The sequence below is a fragment of the Prionailurus bengalensis genome, chromosome C1 (genome assembly GCF_016509475.1).
Source record: "Prionailurus bengalensis isolate Pbe53 chromosome C1, Fcat_Pben_1.1_paternal_pri, whole genome shotgun sequence".
Classification (NCBI taxonomy): Eukaryota; Metazoa; Chordata; class Mammalia; order Carnivora; family Felidae; genus Prionailurus; species Prionailurus bengalensis.
This window is the reverse complement of record NC_057345.1, coordinates 104,329,671-104,348,257: the sequence shown is the minus strand read 5'-3', so window position 1 is coordinate 104,348,257 and position 18,587 is coordinate 104,329,671.

Here is an 18,587-nt window from a genome sequence, read left to right as displayed (position 1 = left end):
AGTCTTGCATTTGGGCAAAACTGGAAATGGCTGTGGCTGTTACTCAAGATTGGACAACTCAACTGGTGCTGAAGTAGAGTAGAGTGTACCAGAGCATCCAACGTAGTTGACGACGGGAGCAGAAAACAAATGGTGATGAAGGAGACTGAAAACTTTTAATTTTTAAATATATATCATCAGATTCTTGGACCACTGAATTCTTCAAATTATGCTGGCAAAGACTGTAACAGCCTTTTATGTGTAGTGTGTTGGAGAAAGCATGTTCAGACATATTGGAACAGAATCATCATGACAGATCAACAAATCTTGGCCAAAGACAAACTGATCTAAAAAATAATAACAAAATTTCGTTTTGATGGTTAGGGGATAAAGTCTTTTGTGGTTTCAGAAGAGAAGCCAGCACAAATGTGATGGTTGGGAAATGTGAAATTACCTTAACCAATTATCACCTGGGTAACTATAGTAGTTTTGACCCCAAAAGGCGAGCAGCTTTGGGAATTAGGGTTTCCTTACATGATACTATCAATTTATACCCTATTTCTTTAGAATAATCCACATATTTACCATTTCTGTTGTCTTTTTACCTTTCTGTGTCTCCAAACTACCATTTGGGATGATTTTCCTTTTTCTTAAGGAAATAACTTTAGTATTTCTCTTAGTGCCAGCCTACTTTTGATGAATTTTCTGTTTTTGTTTAAAAATGGATTAAACTTCATTTTTGATGATGGATTTTTTTTGATGAGTTATAGAATTAAAGACTAGTAGTTATTTTCTTTCAGCATCTTAAATATGTCGTTGCCTTCTGGTTTCTATAGCTTCTGTTTGACAAGTCATCTGTCAGTCTTGTTTTGCTCCTTGGTAGGTAATGTGATTTCACTCACCCACTGATAATTTTACAGTTTTTTTCTTGGTCTTGGTTTTCAGCAGTTTTGCTATAATGTGCCCAGTGGTGGGGCTGGTTGTGTGTGTGTGTGTGTGTGTGTGTGTGTGTGTGTGTGTGTGTTGCTTGTGTTCATAGGGATTCCAGTATGTGGACTGATGCCTTTATCGGTTTTGGAAAATTCTCACCTGTTATCACTTCTAATATTGCTTCTTCCCCATTCACTCTCTCACTTCCTTCAGGACTTAAATTTCATATCTTTTAGACCTTTCACCATGTCCTGTGTGTCTCTAATGCTCTTCTCTTTCTCCCTTTCTCTCCCTCTTGATATTTTCTATTGACCTGCTTTTTTTTCCAGCTCATTAACACACTTTTCAGCTGTGTCTAATCTGCTTTCAAACCTCTTCATTGAATTCCTAATTTAAATTATTTTATTATTTCAGTTTTAGAATTTCCATTTGATTCTTTAAAAAATAGATTCCAGTTCTGTGGAGAAAGTTCCTCATATGTTTTTTTGAATATATTATTCACAGTTATTGTCGTTTGATAACTTCAAGATCTGAATCTCTCTTGGGTCTGCTTCTATTTTCTTTTTATCCCTCCTTTTGTTCAGTTAGTCTTGTCTTCTAATGCACCTGTAACTTTTGTTTGAATCCTAGACATTGTGAATAAAATATTGTAGGGATGTTTTGAGACTCTTAGTGACATTATTTTACTTCAGATGATATATACTTTTGCTTCTAGCAAGCAGTCTAGAGGCAATTTATCTCAACCCAATGTATAAGTGAGTTCATAGAAAACTGAGATTTATTCTTTTTGAGGGGTGGTCCATTTCTAGTTCACATTTACACTTAAAGTCCAGCCTTTTAGAGGTCCTAATTGAAAGCCTAGGGTGTTATCAGATCTTTTCCTCTTTGGTAGACACTGACCTCAATTCTCGTAAGGCTGCCAACAGCTCTGCTCAGTTTCCTAGCCCCACAGTCACCCTTTTGAAGCTGAATGTCGTACTGACCTTTTCTGAGTCAAAGATCTTTGTCCTCAAGGCCTTGCTGCCTTGGTAGCTGTCTGACCCTTCCAATTGATGTTTTTATTTCAAATAGTTTATCCAGATTCTCTAGCTGTTCTTGGAATGAGGATTGGTCTGTGCAAGTTGGTCTGCCACGGCTGGAAATCTCAATGATGTCTGTTTCAAAGATGAATTTTCCAGATAATTCTCATGTGATCAGTCTGGGTTGAGTTTGGCAGCAAAAGGTTGGTCTGTACAGTGCTTGGCTTATGATGTTTATATTGTGTTAAGAATAATAAGTAATAACGACAATGACAACTTAAAGGTAGCTACTCAGGGTAGCATGAGGATGGTTTGTCATGACCCTGTGACCAGTCTGCCTGCTCCCAGGCCCAAGGCAGTACTGAGAGGAAAGTGAAGTAAGAACCCTGCCACCTACCTTTTCTTCTCAAGAAATTTGTAATCTCCCCAGCAAAGTAGAATCCCTCCTTGATTTATTCTGGCCACCACTGCACTTATCGTAGTATCTTGCACAAACTTTGTGCATGTGTTGAGTGACTGACTGTTGTCTCTCCATTGCTGTCTGTCACTTAGTAGCTTGAGGAAAATGCCATTATCCAATGCCACAACAGCAGTCCGGGGTTTGCAGGCTTGTGTTCTTGTCACTATGTGACACAGGGAAAGCCATGCCCTCTCTCTGGGTCTCAGTTGTCCTTATCTACAAAAATGAGAGGTTTGTACTAGATGCTTTTAAAGAGTTCTTCCAGCTTAAATTGTAAATGTTTATAAATATAGCCATCTTAGCAGCATTTTTATTTTTAAAATAATAAATGAACTTCTTTTTTAAAATGTTTATTTTGAGAGAGAGAGAGAGATAGTGCACGCTCGTGTGCATGCACCTAAGTGGGGTGGGGCAGAGAGAGAGAGGGAGAGAGAGAATCCGAAGCAGGCTGCGTGCTGTCAGTGCAGAGTCCAGTGGGAGGCTTGAACTCATGAACCTTGACGTCATGACCTGAGCCAAAATCAAGAGTTGGAACTTAACCAACTGAGCCACCCAGGTGCCCCTAAATAATGAATTTCTAAGTGATAAGATTTGCGGAGTGAACTAGGAACGGGGACTCCTGTCTTTCCCATAGGAAATTGCTCTTATCATCACTTCCACCTGAGAGTTAAAACACTTACTGGGTGCTTGCAATGTGTCGGGTGCTTGCAATGTGTCAGGTGCTGTACTAGACTACTGAATCTCAGCCTTCACTGTCTACTAGAAACTCCTCTGGAAATGTATACAATGCCTAAACCTCATCCTGAAAGATTTTTTTATGACCTAGGTAAGGCTGGAGATCAATATTTTTCAAAAGCTCCTCCTATATTCTAATTCTAATGTATAAACAGGGTGCTGCTGTGCCCTGCTGTACTTGGCATGATGATGGTCACTGCATCGGAGGTCAACTCTATATAAACGGAAGTCCATCAAAGGAAAGCACCTGGACCCTGGTTACACAACCAGTAAGTTGGACTTAAAACCTAGGTCTTTTGATTCCAAGTTCAGAGCTCTTTCCTCATCCAGCAGCTAGTGACTGAATATCTTGCAAGCTCAAGATGCTAAGTTAGGCACTTGGGGGGATGGAAAGATGACAAGGATATGGTCCCTGCTCTACAGGTAGAAAGAAACCTTGGCCAAGTGTCTAGTAACTCTCAGTTGCTTTTATACACATCATCTCTATCAGTCCTCAGAATTACCCTCTACTGGGGGACATTATCAACCCAATTTTAATATGGGAAAAAGGAGATTCAGAAAAATTCAGCAATTTAGCAACTTGTACAATTCCAACTAAAAGTAGTAAGTGATAAAGCCTAGATTTGAATCCAGGTCCATTTGTCTCCAAAGGCTACTCCAACAAGCTGCACTTTAGTATCGTAGGTGGGAAACATACAGTGATGACTATGTTGTAAGACAGTATACAATTAAGTGTAATACAAAGTACAACCTGGACTAAGGAGGGATGATTTTTTTGAGGGATGATATGGCAGTGCTTTGGTATCTGACTTCTAAGAGACTTCTCTGCTTTCTACAGTAGGATATGTCTTCCACGATAGTTTGAAGAGTGCTCTAAATGTAATCATGTCAGTGGTTTCCTACAGAATCGGTGAGAAGATAACCCTTTAATATCCAATTAGCAGATGGAAAAACATTTTCCCCAACAAATTGCAGGATGATCCTGGCATCAGCAGCCAAGATAGATGGGCGCCTGGGTGGCTCAGTCTGTTGAGCGGCTGACTTTGGCTCAGGTCGCCATCTTGCGGTTCGTGAGTTTGAGCCCTGCGTCTGGCTCTGTGCTGACAGCTCAGAGCCTGGAGCCTGCTTCGGATTCTGGTCCGAATCCTCTCTCTCTGCTCCTCCCTTGCTAGCACTCTGTCTTTATGTCTCTCAAAAATAAATTTAAAAAACTTAAAAAAAAAAGAAGGCAAGATGGGCTTTCCCCTAGTAGGGGATTAACCTTCTGCTTCAAAGCCCTGGGAGGAGGAGGGATCCAGTCAGAAGGAAGACTTTAATTGGCAGTGGTACCATCTCCTCATCAGGAGCACTGAATCTGTCCTTTGGAGACATGCTGCTTGGCCCTGGAGGCCCAGGGTCCTGCCATTACCTTCTCAGACTACCTTCTCTAACCTACATGACTAGGACCCTCCATGTTCTGGGGCAAAATGAGTCTTTACCATGAGAGCATGCTAGGGATGTTTCTTGGCTAGCAGAGCCCAGGAAATTATTTACAAACCCAATCGCTATATATACATTGTGTATGATCACACTACACTATAGTACCGTGGTTAAGAGTAGAGGCTTTAGAATCAGACAGATCTGGGTTTGAATACTGATCTTGCTGCCTATCAGCAAGTTGTATTTACTCTTTGGGTTTCAGTTTTCTAATTTCAAAGTATGGATAATAATATGTACCCCTAGTGTTGCTAGAAGTAGTAAATAATATACTTAAGGTATCTAGGTCAGTACATACATAGCACATGATAGGTATTTAATCAATATCAATGGTAAGAAAGTATACTCTTGTCTAAGTTTAGTTTTGGTTCTGGGCTGTCATGTGCCTCAGTTTTCCTTCTAATTAAAGGGGGAAAGAGACCCATCCATCTCCTAAACTTTGCTTAAGATTAGGAAATGGACATGAAGATTTTGAATGAAATGCTCTAAGTATTGACTTAACATATCCCCAGATGTGTTCAGATGATAATTGGTTCACCAGACTAGAAAAGATTTCAAGCGACTCTTGAATTCATTCCTGTCTACAAGCATTACCTGATTATATTTTAAACCATCCCAGATAGATGAGGATTGTTCCAATTTTAAAAGATTTATAAGAAAGGAATACAAATCACAAAACTCCCCTGTTTAACTAAGCAAGCCCTTCCTTAGAGCTAATCTAAATCCTTTGTGCTAGAGCTCAGACTTATTTCTTTTCACACATTTGCTAGATGGGTAAATTACTCCAGGATGGGTGCATTTCTCCTGCTCACTGTGGTATCCCCAGCCCTTGGCACATAATAGGCCTTTAGTATTTATTTGTTGAATGAATGGATGAATGAGATAACCCCAAAATTCTGAAATTGAGTTATAGAACACTACAGTTTGATGAAAACATAGGTGTTCGCTAACCCATCCTTATGCCAAAGACAGGATCAACTTCTCCACCTGCTTGATAGGGCTTTACTGCTCCTATTAGAATACTTCTGCAACGAGTAACTCACTTCTTTGAGACAACCTGTTTCATTATTCAACAACTCTGGTTATTAAAATGAATTTTATTTAGGTAGAGCTAAAGGACTGATTAAAACATTTTTTTTGCAGAGTTTTATGTGTCAGGCCTGAAAACAGCATGCATGGCTTCCACTCACATGCATGTAGCTCCAACCTAACAAGGGGGCCAGTTTAGCCAATTATGCAGGAGAAAAAGAAAGGGCTTCGTGAACACATAGCACTGACTGTCATACAAATTAGGAAGGTAATTTTTAGTCTCCCCCAGAGAAGCAATACATAGACATATTTTTAATGTGTGTTTTTTTTTTTTGACAAAGAGAGAGAGCATGAGTGGGGGAAGGGCAGAGAAAGAGATGGCTCCAGGCTCTGAGCTGTCAGCACAAAGCCCACGCGGAGCTCGATCTTGCAAACCGCGAGATCATGACCTGAGCGGAAGTCAGAAGATCAACTGACTGAGCCACCCAGGCGCCGCAACATAGACATATTTTTAAATTCACTTTGTACTTTAACAGATATCCTATCTCTAAGTCCCATTTTCTAGGGGCAACTAGGCATTTCTTCTGGTATTTATCTCACTATTTCATAATAGAAGATAAGAATATAGGTTTCTTAACATAATCCCCTTTCACACACATTTCCCCCCTTTCCTCACAATTTTGATTGTGTGTATTACGTTTTTCCAAACAACATCTTTGGGAGACTCCCAGACACCAGGAGACTGGCATGTTCAAATACGCCTTCTTTCTACCTCATACTCAATCAGCATTGTACTCAGAAATGCAATTCTAGATTGGAAACATTTCTCTTCAGAATTTTAGGACACTGGTCCACTATCCTTTAGCATCTAATTTTGTTTTTGAGAAGTCCAACACCATTCTGATTTCTGAACTTCAAAATTTTACCTTGCATTTTTTCCTCTTTCTCTTTCTTCCAGGGATCCTGGGATCCTGTCTTTATCACCACCATTCTTAAATTGCATAGTGATGTGCTTGATGTAAATCTATTCATTGCATAGATTTTTGATGGATCCTTTCAATCTGTAACTTTATGCCCTTCATTTTTGGGAACTTTTCTAGTATCATTTCTTTTGTGATTTCCTCCTCCATGTTTTTTCTTTAAAAAAATTTTTAAAAAAATATTTATTTGTTTTTTGAGAGAGAGATTGAGAGTGTGAGCAGGGGAGGGGCAGAGAGAGAGAGGAAGACACAGAATCTGAAGCAGGCTCCAGGCTCTTAGCTGTCAGCATGAGCCCGATGCGGGGCCCAAACTCACGAACCGTGAGATCATGACCTGAGCTGAAGTCGGACGCTCAACCTACTGAGCCACCCAGGTGCCCCTCTCCATGTTTTTTCTTTCTGAAACTTTTAATTTATCAGCAGTTGGACATCGTGAATTTATCTTTTAATTTTGACTTGTACTTTTATGTCTGTTTTCTTGTTCTACTTTCTTTTTTTTTTTAATTTTTATTTTATTTTTATTAAAAAAAATTTTTTTTTTCAACGTTTATTTATTTTGGGGACAGAGAGAGACAGAGCATGAACGGGGGAGGGGCAGAGAGAGAGGGAGACACAGAATCGGAAACAGGCTCCAGGCTCTGAGCCATCAGCCCAGAGCCCGACGCGGGGCTCGAACTCACGGACCGCGAGATCGTGACCTGGCTGAAGTCGGACGCTTAACCGACTGCGCCACCCAGGCGCCCCATTGTTCTACTTTCTGAGAGACTTCTTCAATTATATCTTTCAATATTTCTATTGAATTATTTTGTTCCTGCTTTTATATTTTAATTTCTAAGAACTCTTTCTACTCCTCCTTCTTCTCGTCCTTCTTCTTGAGTCTCTCTTTCAAATTGTTTGGTTACATAGCTAGGACACATCTTTTTGGAGATTGATTTCATTATTTGTTAGATATCTGTGCGTTTTCTCTTCATGAATCCTCCCATATTTCTTATATTATAGTATAATATTTCTTTAATCTTTTCTCGTGGCTTTCCTTTTTTCACCTCTTTATTCTGGATACCTAATCTCAATACTCGCCAAGGTCTTCATTGCCTTCTTTATCTGGTCAAAGTATAAATAAAGAAATGTTTCAAGAGATTTAATCTGCAATCTGAACACACTAGTCCAATTTTCAGTGTTCATCAATTCAATTCCTATTCAGGAAATTATAGTCAAACTACAATCTTGAAAATCAAAAATAAAATCTGGAAATAGACCCATGGTCACTTAATCTACAACAAAGGAGGCAAGAATATACATGGGGAAAAGACAGTCTTTTCAGTTAGTGGCAGTGGGAAAACTGGGCAGCTACATGCAAAAAAAATGAAACTGGACCACTTTCTTACCCATACACAAAAATAAAATGGATTAAAGACCTAAATTTGAGGCTTGAAACCATAAAACTCCTAAAATAAGATACAGGCAGTAATAGACATTGGTTTTAGCAACACATTTATGGACATGTCTCCTCAGGCAAGGGGGGAAAAAGCAAAAATAAACTATCGGGACTATACCAAATACAATCTTTTGCATAGCAAAGGAAGCCATCAACAGAATGAAAAGACAATGTATTGAATGGGTAAAGATATTTGTAAATGGTATATCCAATAAGGGGATAATATCCAAAAAACACAAAAGATGTATACAACTTGAAACCAAACAGCAAGCAATCTGATTTAACATTGGGTGAAAAGAAAAAAAAATGGGCAAAAAAGACCTAAATAGACATTCTTGCAAAGAAGACATGCAGATGGCCAATGGACACACGAAAAGGTGCTCAGTGTCACTCATCATCAGGAAAATGCAAATCAAAACCACAACGAGGTATCACCTACCACCAGTCAGGATGGCGAGTATCAAAAAGGCAAGTAATAACAAGTGTTGGTAAGGATGTGGAGAAAAGGGAACACTTGTGCACTGTTGGTGAGAATATAAGTTGATCAATCACTGTGGAAATCAGTATGGAGGTTCTTCAAAAAATTGAAAATAGAAATACCATAGGATCCAGTAATTCCACTACTGGGTATTTAGCCACAAGAAACGAAAACACAAATTCAAAAGGCTATACGCAACCCTGTGTTTATTGCAGCATTATTTACAATAACCAAAATATGGAAGTAACCCAAGTGTCCATCAGTAGATAAATGGATAGAGAAGATATGGTATAGTGGGACACACACACACACACACGCATACAAATATTATGCATCCATAAAAAAGAATGAGATTTTGCCATTTGTGCCAACCTGGATGGATCTAGAGGGTATTATATGCTAGTGATAGAAGCTAGACAGAGCAACACAAATACCATATGATTTCACTTATATGTGGAATCTAAAAAAACAAAACAAATGAACAAATAAACAAAAAAAAATGGACTCTTAAATACAGGTGGTTGCCAGAGGGGAGGTGGATGGGGGGATGGGCAAAATGGGTGAAGGGGATTAAGAGGTACAAATGTCCAATTATAATTTTTTAATGTTTATTTATTTTTGAGAAAGAGAGGGGGGGGGAAGGGCACAGAGAGAGAGGGAAACACAGAGTCTGAAGCAGGCTCCAGTCTCTGAGCTGTCAGCACAGAGCCTAACGCAGGGCTCGGACCCATGAACCGTGAGATCGTGACCTGAGCTGAAGTCGGACGTGTAGCCGACTGAACCACTCAGGCACCCCTAAAAATGTCTAGTTATAAAGTAAATAAGTCATGGAGATGAAAGATACAGGAAATATAGTCAATAATACAGTCATGTTGTATGGTGACAGATGGTGACTACACTTACCGCAGGGAGCATTGAGTAATGTATCGAATTGTCAAATCACTTTGTTGTACACCTGAAACCAATGCAACATTGTATGTCAACTATTTTAATAAGCAATTAAAAAGTAAAGGAAATAAGAAGGAAAGGCTTAAAAGCAGCCAAGTTGGGGAGTGGGCACAACATACTGGGAAACCAAGAAACTTGTTAGAATTGACTTCTCACAGGAAATAATGAAGGCCAGAAGAAAATGGAATGACATATTTCATAGGTGGAAAGAAAAACAAGCCCCATCCACCCAGAATTCAATATAATTCAATATACTGTGACACTATCTCTAAAATATGAGATGGAATAGAGCATTTTCAGATGAATTACAGCTAAGAGACTTTGTTGCCAGCAGACCTACATTACAAGAGATGCTAAAGAGTAGTTATGAGGCTGAAGGAAAATGATACCGGATGAAAATTCAGATCTACAGGAATGAAAGAGGAGCATAAATATGTAGGTAAATATGGAACACTACCTTATTTTTCCCTCTTCATTTCTTTAAAGGGCAAGTGACTGCCTAAGACAAAACTAGCAAGAATATATTGTAGGGCATATGATATAGGTAGAAGTATAATATGTGACAATAATAGCATAAAGGATGGAGGAATAGATGAAAGTATAGTGTGGCAAGCGTCCCACATTCCATGTAAAGTGGCACAATATTAATTCTCACTAGATTATGGTGGATTAAGGATACCTATGGTAATCTCTAGAGCAACTACTAAGAAAAAAATCTCCGGAGATATAGCTTGCAAACCAACAGAGGAAATACAATGGAATCCCAAAAAGTCCAATTAATCGAAATAAAAACTAAAAGACGAGGAAGGAGAAATACAGGGGAAAAATCCAGATGGGACATGTAGAAAAGAAAGAGCAAGATGGCAGACTTCTACCCAATGATCTCGAAAATTACATTAAATAAATATAGACTAAAGATTTTACTTAAGAGATAGATTTTCAGATGGGTTAAAAAATATCAAGATGCAGGTATGTGATATCTAGAGGAGACAGAGCTTAAATACAAAGAGCACGCATATAGGTTCATCGTCAAAGATGGAAAAAGATCTACAATTAAACAGTAGATAGAAGCAACTTGGTGTGGCTATGTTAGTATCAGTAGACTTAAAGTCAAAGAATATTTCCAGATATAAAGAGGCACATTTCACGATGACAAAAGGGTCAATTCATCAAGAAGACACAACAATCCTAAATATAAATACATCTAATAACAGAAGCAAAACGTGACAGAACTGAAGGGAAAAATAGACAAATATCCAATTATAGTGGGAGATTTTAATAACTCTCCCTAAGCAATTTATAGAACAAGTAAATAAAAAAGTGAGTAAGGATAAAATGTTTAGAACTACTTGATTTAATTGACATTTATAGAACATTCTACCCTGTAACACCAGAATAAACATTTGAATGCTCAGGGAACATTCCCCAAGTTGGACCATATGCTGGGCCATAAAATAACTCTCAATACTTTCAGAAGACTAATATTTTACAGAAATATTCTTTGACTACAATAAAATTAAATTAGAAACCAATAACAATAAGGTACCTAGAAAAATCCCCACATATGCAGCAATATAACAACCCATGGACAAACAGCATGTTGTAAAGAAGATATCATGAGAAACTGGAAAATGAAACAAAATGTCAGTATACTTCTAAAGGAATACTTGAAAGGAAATTTAAAGTGTTTTTTTTTAAGAAAAGAAGAAATGTTTGGGGTGCCTGGGTGGCTCAGTCTGTTGAGCATCTGTCCAGCTTTGGCTCAGGTCATGATCTTGCAGTTCATCAGTTTGAGCCCCACATTGGGCTCGCTGCTGTCAGTGTGGAGTCCGCTTTGGATCCTGAGTCCTCCTCTCTCTCCCCCCTTCCCTCTCATGCTCTCTCGAAAATAAACATTTAAAAAAAGAAGAAGAAATGTTTAAAATCAGTGATCTACATTTCACCTTAAGAAACTAGAAAAAGAGGAACAAAATTAAAAACAAAGAAAGTAGAAGGCAGGAAATAATAAAGAGCTGCAGCTGACTAAGTAAAAGACACACAGAGAAATTAATAAAGCCAAAGCTGATTCTTTGAGAAGATTAATAAAATTCATAAGCCCCCCAAGGAGGCTGATCAAGGAAAAAAATTCAAAATCAGGAATTAAAGAAAGAACATCATTATAGATGCTACAGATAAAAAAAAAAGGACGAAATGAAAAATTATGAACAATTTTATGCCAATAAGTATGACAGTTTCAATTAAAATAGACAAATTCACTGAAAAAAACGTAATTTGAAATTGACTCAAGAAAAATAAAAGCTGAATAAAAATGAAGAAAATTCACAAGCCTTCTCACAAAGAAAACCACATGTCCAGATGGTTTTATCAGTGAATTTTATTAATCATCTAAGGTCAAAAAATACTATTTCTACATAAACTCTTTCTGAAAACAGAGGATGAGAAAAAACTTGCAAATCATTTTATGAAGTCAACATTGTACAGACTAGAAAACAAAGATTCTAAAACCAAAAAGCAAACAAATGAACAAACAACCCCAAACCAAAAACCAAAAAACAGTCTACAAGGAAAGAAAAAAGAAGACCATTGTCTTTCAAGAACATATTCTTAAAAAGTCCTCAGTGAAACATTGGCACACTGAATCCAGCAATGTGTAAAAGGGATGATTAAAAAATAAAAATATTTTTTTGTTTTTTAATTTTATTTTTAATTTTTTAAAATTTATATCCTAGTTAGTTAGCATATAGTGCAACAATGATTTCAGGAGTAGATTCCTTAGTGCCCCTTACCCATTTAGCCTATTCCCCCCTCCTGCAACCCCTCCTGTAACCCTCAGTTTGTTCTCCATATTTATGAGTCTCTTCTGTTTTGTCCCCCTCCCTGTTTTTATATTCTTTTTGTTTCCCTTCCCTTATGTTCATCTGTTTTGTCTCTTAAAGTCCTCATATGAGTGAAGTCATACGATTTTTGTCTTTCTCTGACTAATTTCACTTAGCATAATACCCTCCAGTTCCATCCACGTAGTTGCAAATGGCAAGATTTCATTCTTTTTGATTGCCGAGTAATACTCCATCGTATATATATATACCACATCTTCTTTATCCATTCATCTGTCGATGGACATTTGGGCTCTTCCAGACTTTGGCTATTGGTGGTAGTGCTTCTATAAACATGGGTGCATGTGTCCCTTCGAAACTGCGCACCTATATCCCTTGGATAAATGCCCAGTAGTGCAATTGCTGGGTCATAGGGTAGTTCTATTTTTAGTTTTTTGAGGAACCTCCATACTGTTTTCCAGAGTGGTTGCATCAGCTTGCATTCCCCCCAAAATAAAAATAATTTTAAAAGGATTATATATTAGATCAAGTAGAGTTAATCCCCCAAAATAAACAGATGGTTTAAAATGTGAAAATCAGTATAATACACCACATTCACAGAAGGAAGAAGAAAAGCCAAACAATCAACTCAATAAATTCAGGAAAATATCTGAAAACATTCAACATTCATTCATGGTTAAAATTCTCACCAGAGAAGGAATAGAGCCTCCTCAATCTGATAATGAATGTCTATGAAAAATTCTACAGCTAACATCATACTTAGTAGTAAAATATTGAATGCTTATCTCCTAAGAACAGAAAAAGTGCTCTGGGTTTCCCACTGGATATTCTTTCCTACTTTGTCTAAGATTAATTGACCATATGGTTTTAGGTTGATTACTAGGCTTTCTATTCTGTTCTATTGATCTATGTGTCTGTTTTTGTGTGAGTACCATACTGTCTTGATCATTACAGCTTTGTAATACAACTTGAAGTCTGGAATTGTGATGCCCCCAGCTTTGCTTTTCTTTCTCAAGATTGCTTTGGTGATTCAGGGTCTTTTGTGGTTCCATACAAATCTTAGGATTGTTTGTTCTAGCTCTGTGAAAAATATCAGTGGTATTTCAACAGGGACTGCATTATCAACATTAGCCAAATTATGGAAAGAGCCCAACCAACTGATGAGTAGATGAAGATGATGTGGTAGATATGTACAATGGAATATTATTCAGCCATAAAAAAGAATGACATTTTGCCATTTACATGACTTGGATAGAGCTAGAGAGTATAACACTTAGTGAAATAAGTCAGTCAGAGAAAGACAAATACCATCTGATTTCACTCATATGTGGAATTTAAGAAGCAGAACAGATGAACATATGAGGGAAAAAGAGAGGCAAACCAGGAAATAGACTCTTAACTATAGAGAACAAACCGAGGTTTGCTGGAGGGGAAGTGGGTGGGGGATGGGCTAAATGCGTGATAGGGATTAAGGGGGGGGGCATTTGTTGTGATGAGCACTGGGTGTTACACGTAAGTGATGAATCACTACATTCTACATCTGCAACTAAGACTACACTGTATGTTAACTAACTGGAATTTAAAAACGTGAAGAAAAAAAAAGTTAAACATGAACCTATTCTGCGACACAGCAGTTTAACTCTTAGGTGTTAAGCCCACAGAAATAAAGATACATTGCCAAAAAGACTTGCGTCAGAATGTTTACAGCAGCTTTATTCGTGAAAGCCAACAATCCTAAGCAACTCAACAGGAGAATGAATAAACAAATTGTGGCATATCTATACAATGGAATTCTATCCAGCACTAAAAAAGAGCAAATTATGGATACACACAACATAAATAAATTTCAAACGAATTATCCTCAGTTGAAGAAGCCAGGCACAAAAGACTATGATTGTATGATTCCATTTATATGAAAAACTAGAAAAGGCAAAATTACAGTGATGGGAATGAGATGCATGGTTGCCAGGGGACAGGGAATGTAGGGGGTGGGGATAGACCGTAAAGAGGCTGGAGGAACTTTTTTGGGTGGTGTAAGTGTTCTAGATCTCAATTGCCGTGGTGATTACACAGCTGTATACCCTTGTGGAAATTTAGTAAAGTGCATGCCTTCAGTGGGTGAGCTCTATTGTGTGTAAATTATGCCTCGCTAAAGGTAATTTAAAAACACATCTTTTTTTTTTTTTTTAAGTAGGCTTCACGCCCAGCACGATGCCCAGCATGGGACTTGAACTCACAACCCTCAGATCAAGACCTGAGCTGAAATCAAGAGTCGGGAGCTTAACTGACTGAGCCACCCAGGTGCCCCTAAAAACACCATCTTAGGAGGATAGGCATTATTACCCCTATTTTATGGATGGAAAGAGTGAGACCAGAGAGGTGACATTAACTTGCCTAAGTTCATACAGCAAGTAAGTGGCACAGCCAGCGTTTGAACCTTCGCATGTCTTTGATGCCAAAGGCCATATTCTTTCTGTTACACAAAGAACTTAAAAATGATTGTGTGTATGTTTATTTATACATGTAGGCATCCTCTGTTCCTTCAACTAGCGTGGAAACTCGAATGCTCTGTAACAGGGTGGGGCCGTCTGTACACTTAAGCTCGCCCAGCAGTGCTGTGTGCGGTGACCTTGAATGGATTACAGGCACGTCTGAGGTATTGGTCCCCTTTGTCCTACAGGCATCGGGAGTCCCTGGGTTAGTTGCCCTGCTGAGATCAGCTCCATATGTCACCCCAGGGTGCCATACAAATATTATCATTTTCTCTTCCATGAAAAAGATTAGGAAGCACGGTCTTAGACAGGAAGTGCTGCTGGAACTCGAGAGTGAGAGAGGCTAACTCTGTCTGAGAGGCTCTGGGTCAAGGACCCAAGAGGAGGAATTTGCTAATCAGAGAGGAAGGGAAGGGAGTGTGTGGAAGGGGAAGAGGAGAATGGTTTGGAGTGAGATTGGGCTTGACACACGTTTGAAGACAGTGAGCAGAGCCCCCAGGCTGGCACTGGGCTTTTGGAGATATATTGGAGAGGGAGATGGATGCTTTTCTGGTGAGGGCCTGGCACGGGGCTAAGGAGTGGGAATGTGCTCTGCAGTACCACGCTCCCTGTTCAGATTTCACACAAGATTTCATGTGTGTGTTTAGGAGGCTGGGGGTAGGGAAGGAAAAGTGTGTGTGTTTAAGAATAACATGCTGTTCCCGGACTCCACGGCCGACGGTCCTGCTGGATGCTGGGAAGGGCCAGCCCCCCAACCTGGAGCCGCTGGCGAAGTCTGGCTTTCCTTTTCACACAGCATTTGTTCCCAGCCCCTGGCTGTCTCCCCCAGGAGGACATCCGTGGGGACGGTTCCTGTTTCCCTGCCTTTGCAGGCCCCTGCCTTCCTGAACGTGATATGATTGTTTCTCTGGGCACAGTGCAAAGATGCCAGTGGAGAACGGAAATATCTCATGCCTCGGCAATTTTTTAAGGCAAAAAAGAAAAGGCTATTGAACTTGGGAACCCTGGGCCTGAAGTCCTCTCTTCCTGGTGTGGGAGGGGGGACATTGTACAGGGTCGATCAGTCAGTCGTATGGGCCAGATATCCAACATGGGAACGATTTGACTCCCATCCATCAGCTGAGCAGTGACAATACTACTAAATTCCTTCTTGCTCTTGAACTGCTATATTTATGCTGTTCCCCTTGGGAATACTGGGGCATGGAAATAGAGGGCTCTATCTTCTGGTTCCTCCCCCACTTCTCCTTCCACATCCTCAGCCTCTTTTAATAGTCTTTCATTCATTCACTCATTTATTCACTTGGTCAAGAAGCATTTCTTGAGAATCTGTTATGTGCCGGATACTGTCCTACACAATGAAAAGACAGCGGCTCTTAACAGAAACACCCATCCTTGATCTTATGCACTTAGGGTCTGCGGGAAAGGATCGTCCGCTGGGTGCAGGTGTGGGAGGACAGAAAATACAGGACAAAAGAAGTGCAAGATGAGGAGTATATCTCAAAGCTCTTTGAAGCCTGGGCTTGTGTCTGGTTCATCCTTGGCCCTCTTCTAACACATGCTACAATGCATGGTACGTAACAGGTGCACTGTGACTGCTGAATTAATGACGCCGAAGTAAATGAGAAGTCACATAATATAACACAAAAAGAACACAAGCGCTGGCGTTCCACAGGCCTGAATTTGATTTCCAGCTCTACCACCTCTGGGCTGCTGTGACCTGGGATAAGTCGTATAGCCTCTCTGGGTCTCAATTTCCTCATTTGAAAAATGAAGGTAATAATACCTATTTCAGGGAAATTTGGTAAGGATTAATGGTTAATGAGTGTGTAAAGTGTAAGTATGTATAGTACATAGCACACAGTGAACAAGAAAGAGCTTACATCATTTTTTTTTGGTGTCACCAATAAGGCATAATAATGATTAAATGGCTAGTAGAGAAAAAAGTTCTGGAAGTATGAAGGAAGGTGTGGCTACAGAGGGCTGAGGTCCTCATGGAGATGGGAGGGCACTGAGCTGTGCCTAGAAGGTCACCCACAGGTGCATAACTGCCGAGGGGGCCCGAGGCAGTGCAAAGGGCACAAGCAGTAAGAACAAGGCGCCGGGCACAATCATGATGCACCTCCGGGACTCAGCAGAGACAGCCCAGATGCAGTGGAGGGGACGGAGCAGCTCAGAGAGCTCCTGCAGGATTTGACTCTGGCCCAGTGGAGTCTTAAAGTGGGGTATGTGCCAAGTGGTGTTCTGGAATCATCAGTCTGGGGCAGCGAGCTGGGGTGCCGAGCAGGGAGGCAGTGAGAACAGCTAGGAGATCATACAACAATCCAAGTGGCATGGGGCCCGGATCCAGGGGACAGCAGCAGAATAAAAAGGAAAGCGTGCCTGTGACACACTTTGAGGTGGAAGAATCAACAGGATGAGCTTTAGAGAAGCTTGTCCGGGATCATAGAGTCAGGAGGTAAAGAAACAAATACTCCCCCCTCCCCCAAAGGAACTGCTCCTCTAGTGAGCTCCACTTCCCTATCTTAATACCTTTTCAGGATTGTTAAGTATACTCATATTGCTGTGCAACCAATCTCCAGAACTTTCTCACCTTGCAAAACTGGAAACTGTACCCATTAGACAACAACTCATTTCTCCCTTGCCCAGCCCTGGGAGAACACCATTCTAGTTTCTGTTTCTAGGGGATAACCCCTCTTTCCCGCCTTTATTACAACTTGAACATGAGTATTCATCTTGAAGGGGCCTCTATAAGGAGACCTGAAGACTTTACCTTACTCTCTGGGCCAGTCTTTGTTTTTTTTTTTTTATGTTTATTTATTTCTTGAGAGAGATACAGAGTGTGACCAAGGGAGGGGCAGAGGGAGAGAGGGAGACACAGGATCCGAAGCAGGCTCTAGGCTCTGTGCTGTCAGCACAGAGCCCGATGCGGGGCTTGAACTCATGAGCTGCAAGATCATTACCTGAGCCGAAGTCGGACACTTAACCTACTGAGCCACCCAGGCACCCCCAGTCTTTGGTATCTTTATGCAAGAAAATGTATACACCTTTATCAGGGCCCTGCTGCATTTGGGCTGAGCCCTCGGTCCTGCCGACAAGAGGCCAAGATCCCTGGCATCACTGGCAATAAGCCAGTTGTGAGCCCAGTGGTGAGCTCATGACTTCCACATGAGCAGGTGGGACCATGATCCTGAGCTGCACCCTCACCTTCACGTGCTTTGTATTCAGGTTGTTGACGGGTCACTTGAGCTCGGACTCACGACCCTGGTTCCCATTTGGAGCAGGTTTTGAAGTTTATGTAGGTGATTCCCCAAACTTCTGGCTTCAGCTTCAGCCTTGAGTATCAAACGCGCGCAGACGCTTCACTGGCACTTCAAACTCAACCGGTCCCACGCTGAACTCAGGATCTTTCGTTCAAAACTTTCTTTTCTCTCATCTCTGTAAATAATGTTTCCCTATTTCCATGTTCCTATTCCTTACTCTTTAGAATCTTCGTTTAATTTCCTCCCTCTCCTTCACCCCCACATTCCATCTACAGTTAAGACCATACGAGTCTAGGGGCGCCTGGGTGGCGCAGTCGGTTAAGCGTCCGACTTCAGCCAGGTCACGATCTCGCGGTCCGGGAGTTCGAGCCCCGCGTCAGGCTCTGGGCTGATGGCTCGGAGCCTGGAGCCTGTTTCCGATTCTGTGTCTCCCTCTCTCTCTGCCCCTCCCCTGTTCATGCTCTGTCTCTCTCTGTTCCAAAAATAAATAAACGTTGGAAAAAAAAATTAAAAAAAAAAAGACCATACGAGT